Genomic DNA, 20,252 nt, shown 5'->3' on the forward strand with positions numbered 1-20,252 from the left:
GTAGAAGTAGCTAAAAATCACTGTAATCCAAGGTTTTTTTGAGCTTGATCTACTGAGCCCAACGTCGAGATGATCCCATGCCCATAGCTCCCACAATGAACAAAATAGTAAATCCTCATGAAGAGGATTTTGGGTTTTACTCTCCAACTCTCTAATTCAAAAGTGAGAAGTGAGGAATTAAATTCTTCTTTAGATATTTATTCACTTTTCAAGTGAATAATCGATTAGGGCAAATAACTAGCCAACCTTGTTAAACTCTGAATCGACCCAAACAAAAACAAGCTATTCCTATAAATATGAATTCATCTATGGTAAAGCTGTCAGAAATGAAAATAAATCAAGTAAAAAGCTTGAAAACCCAAAAACACAAAAATCACCTTAATGACTTTCGTGACAATGTGAAACTCTAAATGCACAGACATGCTCACTGGTCTAATCACATAATGCAAATGAGTTTGGATTTAATAATCACTGAAAGGTTTAATTTAAACATTTAATAAAGGATACGTTGACCATATAAGAGTGATATTGGTAAAATATGAAAGGTTGAATCACTAACTCCATGTGCCACTACCAGGGATATAATTCCTACACATTAAACAACATGATCAAGTGCAATTGCATATAATAACATAGTCAAAGCAATAAATGCATTAAATCACCTAATTTAACAATTTATTTAATTATATTAAAATAATCTATTTACATCACTCATGTTCACATAAAGCATAACAACGTAGGAATGAAGTAAATAACCATAGCATTAAATCCATCACATAATATAATTAGAGGTATGTCCAAATACTAGATAACTAGATATCATCATAAAATACACTATCATCTAAAAATGGCATCATCATGCAATATGATTAACTAAACAACATAGTAGTCTAATATCTATGATACTAAAATCAAGGTATAACATCTGACCCTTGGGTTGTCTCAAATGTAAAGCATCACATGAGTAACAAATATCTCTCTAATAAGAAATATAAGAAGGTAAATGTCTGCAACACATAACCAAATAATCCAACAAGAACAACCCATTTTAATTACTTAAGAATTTAATAATGATTGTTTATAGAATCAATAAAAAGACACTTAAAAAACAAAAGCAAACATAGTCATAAACATGACTAACCACTACTATAGGAACCTAGTCCAATGTAGTGTGGTAAAAAGAACATAGTCCAATCTTTGCACACATCTCAAGATAATCACGAAACAAACTCATGATATCACATTGATCCTGGTAACCACTGGCATAAACCTTAGTGAACCTTAAATCACATCATAATCTCATAGATCAGCAGAAGCATAAATAAAGCAACCGAAAAAGAAACATAAATCCAAACACCTCGACAGTGTAGACAACTCAGTCACAATCATGATCCATCACAACAAAAGATCAACAAGCTTGCATCCATCAAGATGACTTATAGAAGTCAAATGAGAGAGGCACTACAATGTATCCATACATATATATATATCTATGTATACATTGCATATGCATAGATATGCATGCATGCATACATACATATATATATATCTATGTATACATGCATGCATGCATGCATAGATATGTCTATGTATGTATGCAATGTATACATAGATATATGTATGTATGAATGTATGCATGCATGCATCCATCCATGCATACATATATCTATGTATACATTTCATATGCATAGATATGCATGCATGCATACATACATACATATATATATCTATTTATACATGCATAGATATATCTATGTATGTATGCAATATATACATAGATATATGTATGTATGGATGCAAGCATGCACGCATTCATATATACATGTATCTATGTATACATACATGTATCTATGTATGTATACATGTTTGCATGTATCCATCCATACATACATGTATCTATCCACGCATGTATATGCATGTATGCATGCATCCATCCACACATACATGTATCTATCCATGCATGCATACATGTATGCTTGAATGCATACATACATTACTACATGTATACATGTATATACATGTATATATCTTGTATGTATGCATATGCATGTATGCATGCATCTATGCCCACATGCATACATACATAGATGCATGCATGTATGTATGCATCCATGCATATGGATGCATCCATACATGCATGTATCTATGTATGACATAGATGCATGCATGGATGTATGCATCCATGCATGGATGCATAAATACCTGCATGCATTGTTGTAGATACATACATGCAACCATGCATGCATCTATGTATGTATGGATAGATACATGGATGTATGTATGATGTATGTATGCATGCATATATGCATATGCATACATACAAGATATATACATGTATACATGTATGTATATATGCATGCATGGATGTATGTACATACATGCATCCATGCATGCATGGATAGATGCATGAATACATACAAGATATATACATGTATATATCTTGTATACATGCATGCATCTCTCCATGCATGAATGGATGCATGGATGAAGATGCATGCATACATGCATATGCATCCATGCAAGATATATACATGTATGTATGTATGTATGCATCCATGCATACATACATGTATGTATGTATGTATGCATCCATGCATACATACATGCATGCATGGATGCATGCATCGATAGATACATGTATGTATGCATGGATGCATGCATCTACGCATACATACATAGATACATGTATGCATATATGCATAAATGCATGCATTTATAAAAGATATATACATGTATGTATGTATGTATGCATCCATGCATGCATGTATGCATCCATGCATACATACATATATGTATGGATGGATGCATGCATACATGTATACATACATAGATACATGTATGTATGTATACATAGATACATATATATATACATTCATAGATACATGCATACATGTATACATACATAGATACATAGATACATAGATATATCTATGTATGGATGCAATGGATGCATAGATATATGCATGCATTCATGCATGCATGCATATATACATATATCTATGTATACATTGCATAGATACATAGATATATCTATGCATGCATGCATGTATAGATAGATATATATATGTATGTATGCATGCATGCATATATATGCATATGCAATGTATACATAGATATATGTATGTATGAATGCATCCATGCATGCATGCATATATCTATGTATACATTACATACAAACATAGATATATCTATGCATGTAGACATCCATACATATATATGTATGCATGCCTATATATACATACATACATACATGTATACATGTATGTATGCATGTATACATAGATGCATGCATATATGCATATGCATACATACAAAATATATACATGTATACATGTATTTATGTATGTATGCATCGATACAGACATATTTTTTTGTATATATTGCATACATACATAGATATGCATGCATTCATAGATATATCCATGTATGCAATATGTATGTATATATGTATTTATACATGTATGAATGCATCCATCCATACATACATGTATCTATGTATACATATATATTGCATATGCATGTATGCATGCATGCATCTATGTTTACATACATGTATGCATGCATGTATAGATAGATACATCCGTTCATACATGTATCTATGCATGTATACATGCATGCATACATATATGTATGTATGCATGGATATGCATACATATATGTATATGTATATACATACATGTATATGTATTTATGCTTGGATATGTATATGTATGTATGCATGCATATGCATACATATATGTATGTATAAATGCATCATATATACGTATATGTATGTATGGATGCATACATCCATACGTGCTTGCATACATACATACACATACATACATAAATGTGTGTATGTATATTGCATTCATATATGTATGTATGCATGCATCATACATATATATATGTATGTATGCAAGCATGCATGCATACATACATGCATGCATGCATGCATTATACATACGTTTATGTATGTATGCATACATGTATGTATGGAGGTGTATCTATGTATAGATACATACATCTATGTATGCATGTATGTATGTATGTATTGACACACACACATGCATGTATACATAGATATATATATGTATGCATGCATGCATGCATATCTATCTATGTATGCAATATATACATAGATATATGTATGTATGGATGCATACATACATACATACATACATGTATACATGTATGTATCTTGTATGTATGCATATGCATGTATGCATGCATACATACATGCATACATCTACACATGCATGGTTGCATACATCCATCCATGCATCTATGTATACATGCATACATACATGTATACATACATACATGTATAACTAATAATTAAACATGCTCTAAGTTTGAAATGATTGAGATAAAATTTTAGTACAGGTTCTTTACATTACATCCTAAGATGATAAACATGAGGATGATTATATCGATAAGATATTAAAACATTGTTCTAAGATTGATAATGGTAACTTATGTTCTTACGTGTCTATACAACATCATAGCTAAAATTGTTTAAATTAAAAGTGTAGATGACTACGAGATTGTTGGGTCAAATATCTAAGCAATTAAATTCTACTAAAAAAAAAAACTTGTTTTAATTAACCAATGACTCTTAAATTAAGCTACTTTACTAAATAGATTTAAAACTTAATCGATTAACACTTAGCTACATAATCATTTAATTACGAATGCATATATAAAAAGAAACACTACCAACTAATTAAAATCTAAACTTTATTACATTAAACAATATACTAGTAAGCTAACTTAATTTTCTGCTAACTTTAAAAATAACACAACATCTAACCTAAACTAACACATCTTATTACTTAAGAATTAGATTATAATTTAAACTAACTATTAGAAAAAAAATATTAATAAAGAAACTAAAATTACATAAATAAATAACTAACTAAATCTAAAAATAAACTTAAATTTTAAAACCTAACTAATTTAACTTACAAGCTAACTAAACACTAAATCTTAATCTAACTACAACTTAACTAAACTCTTAACACTCTAACATAATTTAAAACATTTGATAAAACTCAAACTAAATTAATTAAACAAACTAACCTACACCTAACACAGCTAACTCTAACCTACTAACTCCCTTTCCCTCAACCCTACTAGCCCTACCAAACCCCCCTAGCCACCACGTCACCCCCTACCCCCTCTACCCAAGGCCTGCGCTCTTACCGAAAGCTGAGCGCACTGCCCAAGCTCACTGACCTGCGTTAGTGGTACACCATCCCATCCAAGCAAGGATGAGCCTCCAAGGTAGGAAATAAACAAGGGGGGTAAAAAAAAAAGAATAAGTTTAAACTAATGCATTCCAAGCCCAAAGGGAACATGAACTAGCATTTTTCTAGGACGCTTGGCCCAAGGAGAGATGAGGGGACGGGGGGGTGATGTCATCATTTATGATGACTTAGACTTACAAATAAATTGAAAACATTACTTTATTCCTCCCTCCATACTGACATATATTTAGGATATTAAAGACCATGATAAGTTACTTTGGTTATTCACAATTAATTTGTTGATTATTAATTAAATTTGAAATAAAGGATCAAAATGGAATATTCTCTGTCGAACAAGAGAATAAATTATTTTTCCATACAATTTCCAGCATCCTGTAGGTGGGTGTTTTGGAAATTTTTCTTAGGGATGGTATGAAAAGTAGATTTAATCCTATTTAAGTTGGATCAAAATTTGAAGAGCTAACATATTGCAAACATTATCCCAAGTTAATTCTTAAAATTTCTTATGGCTTACAAAACTAATAGAGCATCTCTTAAATCTATTAGATGATTAAGGTAGGATTCAATACAATTTCTATCACCTCTAAAAATAGATTGATTCAAGGACTAAATACGTCATTAATTTCATTTATAGGTAAATCTATAATGACTTAATACAACCATAACCTATCAAGAGTTTGAATTATTCGTTGCATTCAATAATGAAGTACTTTATCATTTGGATCTAACAATCATAAAAGTGAAACTGCATGCATGATCATAGTTTTCATTTTCAACATATATGAAAGCTTGGAATTTTGTCAAATTTAACATCATCAATTCCTTCCTATTTGGTTTCCTACTCGAATAGTCTATGTTACTCATGATAAGATATTTCAATGATAGTGTGAGTTACTCATTGGACTAAGTATAGTTTAGGATGATAATTCATATAACAACCAACATAAAACTTAATGCAGCCGATAAGCAATCCATAGCAAGGTTAAAGATAACTAACTAATTTATACTTATAAAATTTAAGGAGATACTTAATCTCTTAGTCCAATTGATTCATTCATAAGGAAATTTAACAAAGAAAAGATATTTTGAGTTCTCAAGGTAGGAATCCTAACTCAGCTAATACTTATACATCAACTTGAAAATTTCATTCTATCAAATTGTTCTTCCTTAACAAATTTAAAAACTTGAAATATCACAATTCATGACATTATCCGTTATCCTTATATTTTTTTTTAATGTGAAACCATATTAAATTTAATACACAATTGAATCACATGATAACCAAATATGCTCAACACCAATTTTATTGGCAAACCTGATTCAAAGGCTTAGTCGGGAAAGAATCAGGAAGAAAACTTGGCTTCGTTGCCATTTACAATAAGGTTTAAAATACAATTTACAATAGGACCTCAATCCCAAATTTCAACAATTAAATAGATTTCTTTCCTCATGATCAAAATCAAGGAATTTGTAATGTTTTCTGAATATCTTTTCAGGAACCATGGAGGAAACCAATAACTGATCGGGTGACAACCAAGTAGAACCAAAGGAAAATCAAACATGCATAATCATACATGGTTTACACAATAGGATTCACAATGAATCATGACTAGGGAGAGGTGGATTCTTCCAATAAGAGAAGTCAAGCACAACACCAATTCAGATGCCCAATCGGGGCTAATAACCAAAAACTTCCGTTCTTCCATGTAAAAATGCCATACTCATACCAGGTTTGTGCTGACGGGTAGGGGCCCATAACACCCTACCCTTTATCCCTCTTCTCATCCTGAGAAGAGACTCTACACTGGTTGGAGTCTAACTAAATAGACCTTTCCCAAAATTGGTCACTTCTGCCCTCTCCAAGGGTAAGTAATACCAAAACACCCATGCAGGGAAAAAAAACTCAAAAAAAAATTGCAACATAAACAAGAAAAGAAAACAACCAAAATAACATAACTTTCAAATCTTCCCAACATACCCACAACCATACAATAGTGAAACAACAACAAGGTAACATGAACATGAAACAAAACATAAAAACTGAATAAGGGAGATGAGAATTCCCTACCTTCACAAAGAGGTAATGGCAATGAACAAAAATTGAGTAGAGTTTCCACTTCCTTCCTTCAATCTTCAAGAAATCTTCTCTAAATGTAGAGATTGGGTAACAACCAACTATTCCAAGGAAGGCCTCTAAATAAGCCTCCAACTCAACCACCCAAAAGGAGAAATAACTAAATCCACCTACTAACAAATCTAGAAACTCCTAACTCAACCTACATCGTGGTTAAACCCTAAGTGGAGATGAGGTGAGGTAACTCAAGATAACCATGGTCAATTTTCGCACAAAGGCAAAAAGGGACTTTTTGAGTGACCTCAAAAGTAAAAAAAAGGGGATTAGGGGTTGGAAAAGACCCTTAACCCATACCCATACCCATTGGTTAGAATAATAACATGTTTTAAAGCCTTAGGAAAGAGGTTTAGAGTTAAATAAAATCTAGGAATAAAATAGGTCCAACTCACTACTCTAACTTGCAAATAAGCACTAATCCGGATTAAGGGATGACTAACCTTGATTAAGAACCTAATAGTAAGCTAACACTAACTTAAACCAACTTGGTCCAAAGGTTAAACAATTAACCCTAAACAGCACACCGAAGCACATAACCATTTTACGAGTGTCAAGCGACACTGAAAGAACATAATTACGAACATTAACATTCACTAAACAAAGAAGATACATACATATATCTCACAATACAATACGTGAATTACGAACAACAAGGCTTCCAAAAATTAGCACAAAGAGATCAGTTCTATTTCTCCGTAGGGTTTCTTGGCTAAAATATCTGCACACTCATTGCACACATCAGTAGTCTTGTAAAATCACATGTACATAAATGTATATGTATCAGAAATTTACGTAAATTAAAATATACGTCAATAAAGGTTTCTTCATCCTACATAATTCTTAATCATTTAAAATATCTTAAATAAAAATCTCAATCCTACATTTACTGATTTCATCAACATACATATATATGAACATTAAATGACAATTATCAAATACATCTGAAGTAACATCACACAACATGAAATAATAAAGTATGTTCTAAGCATCAGATAATGTCTCGACATCTCGAGTCATGAATAAAAAAATAAGGGTAATGTATCACTATGCTATGATGGGTCAGGGCAAGGCCTCACATCCTCCCCCACTAGGCATGAACTTCCTCCTGGAGTTCATCAAAAAGTTACGAGTACTGAGATTGCATCTGCGCTATATCCTCCCATGAAGCCATGACCTCATTGTAACAATTCCATTGGACCCTAACCTGGTCCAGCTCTTGGCCTCGAAGTGCTAGGGTCCATCGGGCAATAATGCAGATAGGCTCCAGTGCTAGCTGTCTATCTGACTCCACCTATAAAGCATCCCAATCTATAATATGAGACTCATCATAACTGTATCCTGTAAGTACTAAAATATGAAACACATCGTGGATGCGTGATAGGCTAGGTGGAAAAGCTAAACAGTATGCAATAGGTCCTATCCTCTCAAGGATCTCGAACAACCCAACAAACTGAGGTGCTAACTTAGAGCCCTTTCTGAATTGAATCAGACTCTTGTGTGGTCGCACCCTCAAAAACACTCTATCTCCAACTTGATACTCTCAATCTATCCTCTTTGCATCTGCATACTTCTTCTGTCTATCATGTGCCTCTCTTAGGCATTGTCTAATCAGAGTCACCTGCTGCTCCATCTCCTTTACTAATTGGGGACCAATAGATACTTGACCCTTGATCCTATCCCAACTCAAGGGTGTCTTGAATGGTCTCCTGTACAAAGCCTCATAAGGCAGCATATCTATGGAAGAATGATGCCCATTGTTGTAGGTAAAATTGACAAGATGTAGGTATTTCTCCCATTTGACCTGATGATCCATCACATACATATGTAGCATGTCCTCCAAAACCTGATTCACTCACTCGGTCTGGCCATCGATCTGAGGATGGTACACTGTACTAAAATTGAGCCTAGTGCCCAAAGTTGACTGCAACTCTCTCCAAAATGAAGAAGTGAACAAAGGGTCTCTATCAGATATGATCTTACGGGGAACACCATGAAGTCTAACAATGTCCTGCAAGAACACCTGAGCTATGTCTCGTGCTATGAATGTAGTACGCATGGGTGAGAAATGGGAAACCTTGGTCAATGTGTCAACTATCACCAAAATGGCATCATGGTGATGAGATGACATAGGAAGACCAACAATAAAATCCATAGATATAGTGTCCCATTTCCACACTGCAATCTCATGTGGTTGGAGAAGCCCACCAGGATGATGGTGCTCCGCCTTCACCCTCTAGCACTCGAGGCATCTCGCAACTATGCTAGCAATCTGCACTCTCATGCCTGGCCAATGATACAACAACCTAAAACCTGCATGTAACTTCTTAACATCGGGGTGCACTGCATAAGGTGCTCTGTGAGCCTCAAGTACAATGAGCTCGTGCAAAGCCTCAATGGAAGGTACATACATATGTCCCTTATGTCATAAAAGTCCATCAGAATCTAAGGAATACTCTGCAAACCTCCCTTCCAAGGGTCTCTGAAGATGTACTAATTGACTAACTTCTACATAAAGCTCATCAGTTGGTAAGTGCTGCAAGATCTGCTCTCTCAAGTCAGTGCAAGTAGTCACAGATGAAAGCTCATGGCGCCTTCTACTTAAGGCATCTGCAACCACATTCTCCTTTCCCCTGATGTAATGAACATCAAAATCATACTCACACAGGAACTCCATCCACCTTCTTTGCCTAGCATTAAGGTTTAGCTGAGAAAATGTGTACTGCAAGCTCTGGTGATCAGAATGAAGCTCAAATTTATGACCCAGAAGGAAATGTCACCATCTCACCAAGGCATGAACCACTGCCGCTAGTTCTAGGTCATGAGTAGGATAATTGAGTTCATGAGTCTTTAACTTCCTAGACTCAAAGGAAATAGGTCATCCTTCCTGCATAAGGACTACTCCTAAACCATCTAAAGATGCATCGATGCACACCACAAAATCTACAACAAGATCTGGTACTGCAAGAATCGGTGCACTTGTGAGGGCTCTCTTGAGCTCTTCAAAAGCTCTACCACACTTCTTTGTCTACTCATACTTCTTCCCCTTCCTCTGAAGAGAAGTGATGGGGTGTGTCAATCTAGAGAATTCTAAAATGAAGTGTCGGTAATAACCTGCTAGCCCCATAAACCTCCTCACTTTAGTAACACTGATGGGTGCTGGCCAATCCATGATAGCCCTAATCTTTGATGGGTCTACTGAGACACCATCACCGGATATGACATGACCCAAATAATGTATCTCAGGTCTAAAGAATGCACACTTTGACAAGCTGCCGAACAACTGATTCTCTCTTAGCCTCTGCAATACCTGTCTCAGGTGCTCTTCATGCTCCCTCTCATCATGAGAATAAATCAGAATGTCATCAAGAAACACAACCACAAACTTATCCAAAAAGGTATGAAATACTCCATTCATGAGGCTCATGAATACAGCTAAAGCATTTGTAAGGCCAAAAGGTACCACGGTGAACTCATAGTGGCCATACCTAGTACGAAAAGCTATCTTTGGGATATCACTATCCACAATCCTCAATTGATGGTAACCTGACTTTAGGTCAATCTTTGAAAATACTCAGGCACCTTGCAACTGATCAAAGAGATCATCAATTCTGGGAAGAGGATATTGGTTCTTGATGGTTACTTTGTTCAATTGCCAATAATCAATACACAACCTAAGTGATCCATCCTTCTTCTTGACAAAGATCACTGGTGCACCCCAAGGTGACACACTAGGTCGAATATGCCCCTTCTCCAAGAGTTCCTCCAACTGAGCCTTTAGCTCACTAAGCTCATGAGTAGTCATCTTGTATGGTGCTCTCGAAACTGGCTTGGCTCCTGGCACTAGGTCTATGTGAAAATCCACTGCTCGAGGTGGAGGCATATCAAGAAGCTCTAAAGGCAACACATCTCCAAACTCCTGAAGGATTGGAAAATCATCAAGGGATGGCTCCCTTTCTAAATCTTCCTCTCGGTCATTAATAGTGATAGCAAACAACTGAAAACCCTTTTGCATGCACCATCTAAGCTGCATAGCGGAAATCATACAAAGGGACATTGGCCTCTTCACTCTGAAGATCTCCCTAGAGATACCAGTGTCATCCACACATTCCACCCTCTTCTGTTGACAATCCATCTTGGCGCTATGGGCATAAAGCCAATCCATGCCAAGAACAACATCATAAGAACCTAGAGGGGTAATGCATAGATCAGTCCTAGTGGACATGTCTCCAATCTGCATTTGACAACTCCGTACCATGGAACTAACTGCCACTCTAGATCCTGAGGCTAACTCTACCTCCCAACTAACATCCTGTCTAACTGCCACTAGCCCACAACGCTCCACCACAAATGGAGATATAAAAGAGTTAGTAGCCCTAGAATCAAATAAAACTGCAACCATACAGCCCTATATAATACCTATAGCCTCGATAACTTTGGACTAATGCTCAGCCTGGCAGTTGTCAACCACTGCAAAAAATCTATGGGATCTACCCATGTCACCAACTGTCGGCTCTGAAAAAGCCCTGCTCTGACCACTGGATGCCTATCCCTGTGGCCACTCCCTAGCTATATGACCCATGTCACCACAAGTGTAGCATGGTCCATGAGTATAAGATCGTGCACCCTGTGACCCAAACTGCTGTGGGCCTCCTAACCTGCTAGATTTGCTGAATCCTCCCCTAGAAGACTGCTAAGTCTTCATTGACTGTGACTAAGGGGCCTATACTTTTTGATCCCACCTAGGACCCTGTGACTGCCATTGCCTGGGCTAGGAGCCCTGATAACACTGAGAAGGTTTCTGCTGCTACTACTACTAGGGTTTTTGCTGCTGAGGCTGCTAGCCCCTAGATAACCCTGTTGTATAGTTTTGATTCCCTTTCCAAGGGGGTTTCTGCTGAGAAGAGTTTTGGTTCTGAGACCGATCCTGTGACTCCTGCCTCCCTCGAGTATCCTCAGCAACTAGTGCTATCTCCACTGCCTGTCTGAAGGTGGTAGGGAAGGCCATCCTAACTAGGCCCTGAAGAGAGAAATTCAGACCCATGATAAAGCGACGCACCCGTAGTTTCTCGTCCTTCATATATTCCACATAAGGAAGGAGCTTGAGAAACCTACTCTCATACTAAGCCATTGTAAGGCCTCTCTGATAAAGAGAATGGAACTCCTCTATCTGTTTCTGCCAGAAATGCTCTGACAAGTATCTCTCTTAGAATCTTTCCAGGAAAGATTCCCATGTGAGGGTGTCCATCCTCACTCCACCAATGATTTCCTCCTGATTCCACCAGTTGGAGGCATCCCCTCTCAACTGATGAACTGCTAGGCATGCTTTTAGATTAATCCCATAAGGGCGTAACCCAAAGCATCGGTGTAAGCTCTGCAACCATGCCCCTGCTACTGAACCCTCAATGCTACCGGTAAACAATGGTGGCCCAAGTCGAATCAATTCCCTGATATCATCTCTTACATGTCTAGGAGGTCTGTCAAATGGGGGTCCTCTCTGATGAATGGATTCTTCCTCATGTTCACCCTGACCCTCTAACTATCTCGGTGGGGGACTCCTAGTCCTCTCTCTTACTCTGGGCCTGCCTCCTCCGGGTCCCTCTGCTTCCACTACTAGAATCTGCTAAACTGGCAGAACTATAGGTACTAATCTTTGCTAAAATACACCAATCAAGGTCTAAAGTGCATCAATAATGTCTTGGTTCAGGTTCGGTGGTGGTGGAGGTGGAGGTGGTCCATCCTCCTGTCTCGCTCTACCACCCCTAGTCCTACGGCCTCTGCCTCACCGGTTACGAGTAACAGGCGACATCTACACAATTAAAAGTTTTTGTTAAGTTTAGGAAGCACAATGGTTTAAGGTTCCTAGTGTTGAAACACGAGCTCTGATACCAAAATGTCATGCCCAGACTACGAGGGCAAAATACACACAATTTTGTTTCTTTTGGAATAATAACTAATAATTAAACATGCTCTAAGTTTGAAATGATTGAGATAGAAGTTTTAGTACAGGTTCTTTACATTACATCCTAAGATGATAAACATGAGGAATATTATATAGATAAGATATTAAAATGTTGTTCTAAGATTGATAATGGTAACTTATGTTCTTACGTGTCTATACAACATAATAGCTAAAATTGTTTAAATTAAAAGTGTAGATGACTACGAGATTGTTGGGTCAAATACCTAAGCAATTAAATTCTACTAAAAAAAAAACTTGTTTTAATTAACCAATGACCCTTAAATTAAGCTACTTTACTAAATAGATTTAAAACTCAATCGATTAACACTTAGCTACATAATCATTTAATTACGAATGAATATATAAAAAGAAACACTACCAACTAATTAAAATCTAAACTTTATTAAACTAACACAACTCATTACTTAACAATTAGATTATAATTTAAACTAACTATTAGAAAAAAAAATATTAATAAAGAAACTAAAATTACATAAATAAATAACTAACTAAATCTAAAACTAAACTTAAAGTTTAAAAACTAACTAATTTAACTTACAAGCTAACTAAACACTAAATCTTAATCTAACTACAACTTAACTAAACTCTTAACACTCTAACATAATTTAAAACATTTGATAAAACTCAAACTAAATTAATTAAACAAACTAACCTACACCTAACATAGCTAACTCTAACCTACTAACTCCCTTGCCCTCAACCCTACTAGCCCTACCAAACCCCCCTATCCACCACGTCACCCCCTACCCCCTCTACCCAAGGCCTGTGCTCTTACTAAAAGCTGAGCGCATTGCCCAATCTCACTGACCTGCGTCAGTGGTACACCATCCCATTGAAGCAAGGATGAGCCTCCAAGGTAGGCGATAAACAAGGTGGGGGGGAAAAAAGAATAAGTTTAAACTAATGCATTCCAAGCCCAAAGGGAACGTGAACTAGCATTTTTCTAGGACGCTTGGCCCAAGGCGAGATGAGGGGACGCGGGGGTGATGTCATTGTTTATGATGACTTAGACTTACAAATAAATTTAAAACATTACTTTATTCCTCCCTCCATACTGATGTTAAAGAAGGAGGTAAGGCATTTATGTAATAAAGTTTTATGGTTGCAAATTTAGATATTTAGGATATTAAAGACCATAATAAGTTACTTTGGTTATTCACAATTAATTTGTTGATTATTAATTAAATTTTAAATAAAGGATCAAAATGGAATATTCTTTGTTCAACAAGAGAATAAATTATTTCTCCATACAATTTTCAGCATCCTGTAGGTGGGTGTTTTGGAAATTTTTCTTAGGGATGGTATGAAAAGTAGATTTAATCCTCTTTAAGTTGCATCAAAATTTGAAGAGCTAACATAATGCAAACATTATACCAAATTAATTCTTAAAATTTCTTATGGCTTACAAAACTAATAGAGCATCTCTTAAATCTATTAGATGATTAAGGTAGGATTCAATACAATTTCTATCACCTCTAAAAATAGATTGATTCAAGGACAAAATATGTCATTAATTTCATTTATAGGAAAATATATAATGACTTAATACAACCATAACCTATCAAGAGTTTGAATTATTCATTTCATTCAATAATGCAATACTTTATCATTTGGATCTAACAATCATAAAAAGTGAAACTGCATGCATGATCATAGTTTTCATTTTCAACATATATGAAAGCTTGGAATTTTGTCAAATTTAACATCATCAATTCCTTCCTATTTGGTTTCCTACTCCAATAGTCTAAGTTACTCATGATAATATATTTCAATGATAGTGTGAGTTACTCATTGGACTAAGTATAGTTTAGGATGATAATTCATATAACAACCAACACAAAACTTAATGCAGCAGATAAGCAATCCATAGAAAGGTTAAAGATAACTAACTAATTTAGGCTTTAAAAATTTAAAGAGATACTTAATCTCTTAGTCCAATTGATTCGTTCATAAGGAAATTTAACAAAGAAAAGATAATTTGAGTTCTCAAGGTAGGAATCCTAACTCAGCTAATACTTATACATCAACTTGAAAATTTCATTCTCTCAAATTGTTCTTCCATAACAAATTTAAAAACTTGAAATATCACAATTCATGACATTATCCGTTATCCTTATTTTTTTTTTAATGTGCAATCATATTAAATTTAACACACAATTGAATCACATGATAACCAAATATGCTCAACACCAATTTTATTGGCAAACTTGATTCAAAGGCTTAGTCGGGAAAGAATCAAGAAGAAAATCCGACTTCGTTGCCATTTACAATAAGGTTTACAATACAATTTACAATAGGATCTCAATCCCAAATTTCAACATTTAAATCAATTTCTTTCCTCATGATCAAAATCAAGGAATTTTTAATGTTTTCTAAATCTCTTTTCAAGAACCATGGAGGAAACCAATAACTGATCGGGTGACAACCAAGCAGAATCAAAGGAAAATCAAACATGCATAATCATACATGGTTTACACAATAGGATTCACAATGAATCAAGACTAGGGAGAGGTGGATTCTTCCAACATGAGAAGTCAAGCACAACACCAATTCAGAAGCCCAATCAGGGCTAATAACCAAAAACTTCCGTTCTTCCATGTAAACATGCCATACTCATACCAGGTTTGTACTGATGGGTAGGGGCCCATAACACCCTACCCTTTATCCCTCTTCTCATCCTGAGAAGAGACTCTACACTGGTTGGAGTCCAACTAAACAGACCTTTCCCAAAATTGGTCACTTCTTCCCTCTCCAAGGGTGAGTAATATCAAAACACCCATGCAAGAAAAAAAACTCAAAAAAAAATTGCAACATAAACAAGAAAAGAAAATAACCAAAATAACATAGCTTTCAAATCTTCCCAACATACCCACAACCATACAACAGTGAAACAACAACAAGGTAACATGAACATGAAACAAAACATAAAAACTGAATAAGGGAGATGAGAATTCCCTACTTTCACAAAGAGGTAATGGCAATGAACAAAATTTGATTAGAGTTTCCACTTCCTTCCTTCAATCTTCAAGAAATCTTCTCTAAATGTAGAGATTGGGTAACAACCAACTAGTCCAAAGAAGGCCTCTAAATAAGCCTCCAACTCAACCACCCAAAAGGAGCAATAACTAACTCCACCTATTAACAAATCTAGAAACTCCTAACTCAACCTACACCATGGTTAAACCCTAAGTGGAGATGAGGTGAGGTAACTCAAGATAACCATGGTCAATTTTGGCACAAAGGCAAAAAGGGACTTTTTGAGTGACCTCAAAAGTAAAAAAAAGGGGCTTAGGGGTTGGAAAAGACCCTTAACCCATACCCATACCCATTGGTTGGAATAATAACATGTTTTAAAGCCTTAGGAAAGAGGTTTAGAGTCAAATAAAATCTAGGAATAAAATAGGTCCAACTCACTACTCTAACTTGCAAATAAGCACTAATCTGGATTAAGGGATGACTAACCTTGATTAAGAACCTAATAGTAAACTGACACTAACTTAAACCAACTTGGTCCAAAGGTTAAACAATTAACCCTAAACAGCACACAAAAGCACATAACCATTTTACGAGTGTCAACCGACACTGAAAGAACATAATTACGAACATTAACATTCACTGAACAAAGAAGATACATATATCTCACAATACAATACGTGAATTACGAACAACAAGGCTTCCAAAAATTAGCACAAAGAGATCAGTTATGTTCCTTCATAGGGTTTCTTGGCTAAAATATCTGCACACTCATTGCACACATCAGTAGTCCCATAAAATCTCATGTACATAAATGTATATGTATCAAAAATTTACGTAAATAAAAACATACATCAACAAAGGTTTCTTCATCCTACATAATTCTTAATCATTTAAAATATCTTAAATAAAAATCTCAATCCTACATTTACTGATTTCATCAACATACATATATATGAACATTAAATGACAATTATCAAATATATCTGAAGTAACATCACACAACATGAAATAATAAAGTATGTTCTAAGCATCAGATAATGTCTCAACATCTCGAGTCGTGAATAACAAAATAAGGGTAATGTATCACTATGCTACGATGGGTTGAGATGAGACCTCATAGCATGCATGCCTGCATACATATGTACATTTGTATATGCTTACATTGCATACATAAATAGATATATCTATGTATACATTGTATACATACATAGATATGCATGCATGCATCCATACATACATATATATATCTATGTATACATTGCATATGCATAGATATGCATGCATACATGCATATATATCTATGGATACATGCATTCATGCATAGATATATCTTTGTATATATGCAATGTATACATACATATATATATATATATATATATATATATATATATATATATATATATATATATATATATATATATATATATATATATATATATATATATGTATGGATGGATGCATGAGTGCATAGATATATCTATGTATACATAGATGTATCCATGCATCCATCCATACACACATGTATCTATCCATGCATGCATGTATGTATGCATGGATGCATACATACATACATACATGTACACATGTATATATCTTGTATGTATGCATATGCATGTATGCATGCATCTCTCCATATATGCATAGATGCATGCATGGATCCATGCATCTATGCATACATGCATACATACATAGATCTATGCATGTATGTATGCATCCATGCATATGCATGCATCCATTCATAGATCTATCTATTTATGACATAGATACATGCATGAATGCATGCATCCATGCATACATGGATGGATGCATCCAAGCATGCATAGATGCATGCATATGAATGGATGCATAAATACATGAATGCATTTATGTATGACATAGATACATGCATAGATGTAGATGCATGCATGCATGGGGAGATGCATGGATGTATGTACACATGCATACATGCATATGCATACATACAAGATATATACATGTATACATGTATGTATGCATACATGCATGGATGTATGTATGCATGCATGGATGTATGCTTCCATGCATGCATGGGTGCATGCAAATACATGCATGGATGCATGCAAATACATGCATGCATATGCATGGATGCATAAATACATGCACGCATCTATGTATGTATGCATGCATGCATTAATGTATGCATGGATAGATGCATGCATACATGCATATGCATACATACAAGATATATACATGTATACATGTATGTATGCATGCATGCATCCATGCATACATACATGCATGCATTTATGCATGCTTGGATAGATACATGTATGTATGGATGGATGCATGCATACATGTATGCATAAATAGATACATGTATGTATGGATGCATGCATATGCATGGAGTCATACACACATATGCATACATACAAGATATATCCATGCATACATACATGCGTGCATGTATTCATTCTTGGATAGATACATGTATGTATGGATGCATGCATATGCATGGAGTCATACGTACATGCATGCATCTATGTATGTATGCATGTATGCATGCATGGATAGATGCATGCATGGATACATACATATGCATACATACAAGATATATACATGTATACATGTGTGTATGTATGCATGCATGCATGTATGTATGTATGTATATATCCATTCATGTATGCATGCATGGATACATACATGCATACATGCATACATGCATGCATGGATAGATGCATGCATAGATGCATATGCATCCATACAAGATCTATACATGTGATGGGGACACGGCCCAAGCATAGAATGGACACAATAGAAAAGGTAAAATTATATTAAATGACAAACTAAGCTAGTACAAATAGTACAGAGAAAATAAACTTCAAAACATGTCCTAAGGGCTTACAATAGCATAAATCTGGAGATAATTTCTCTTTTTAGTACCTCCTCTCAAACTCCACTCCGAACTGTGTTTTACAATGCTAGAAATCTCTTTAAATATACCCCGAAGAGTTAAGGACTATGAATACATTCTAAAAAGTGCTAGTAGGCATCCACCGACCAAATAGAAGGCTCCAAAAATTGCGTTAAAAGTTGACACAAATCTAAAAGAATTCAGAAATGGTAACCGAACTTTTGAGAGACATAACTTCTGAACCATAGCTCCAATTGACATATGTATCTATGCATCTGCAATGTATACATAGATATATGCATGTATGGATGAATGCATCCATACATGCATATATCTATGTATACGTTGCATACATACATAGATATATCTATGCATGCATAGATATATCTATGTATGTATGCATACATAAATATATCTATGTATACAGTGCATACATACATAGATATATCTATGCATGCATGTATGTATCAATGTATACATAGATATATGTATGTATGGATGCATGCATGCATACATCTATGTATGCATGTATGTATCAATGTATACATAGATATATGAATATATCTATGTATGCAATATGTATGTATATATGTATGTATACATGTATGAATGCATCCATCTATACATACATGTAGCTATGTATAAATACATATTCCATATGCATGCATGCATCTATGTATACATACATGTATAAATGTATGTATACATGGATGCATGCATGTATGGATGGATGCATCAATTCATACATGTATCTATGTATTTATACATGCATATATATATATATATATATATATATATATATATATATTCATATTCATATGCATACATATATGTATATGTATATATATGTATATGTATATGTATATGTACATGTATATGTATGCATACGTAGATCTATATGTATGTATGCATGCATATGCATACATATATGTATGTATAAATGCATCATATATACGTATATGTATGTATGCATGCATGCATCCATACATCCATTCATGCATACATACACATACATACAGACATGTGTGTATGTATGCAAGCATGCAT

The sequence above is a fragment of the Cupressus sempervirens genome, chromosome 7, assembly GCF_028749045.1.
Source record: "Cupressus sempervirens isolate cs-2001-9-10 chromosome 7, ASM2874904v1, whole genome shotgun sequence".
NCBI classification, from domain to species: Eukaryota; Viridiplantae; Streptophyta; class Pinopsida; order Cupressales; family Cupressaceae; genus Cupressus; species Cupressus sempervirens.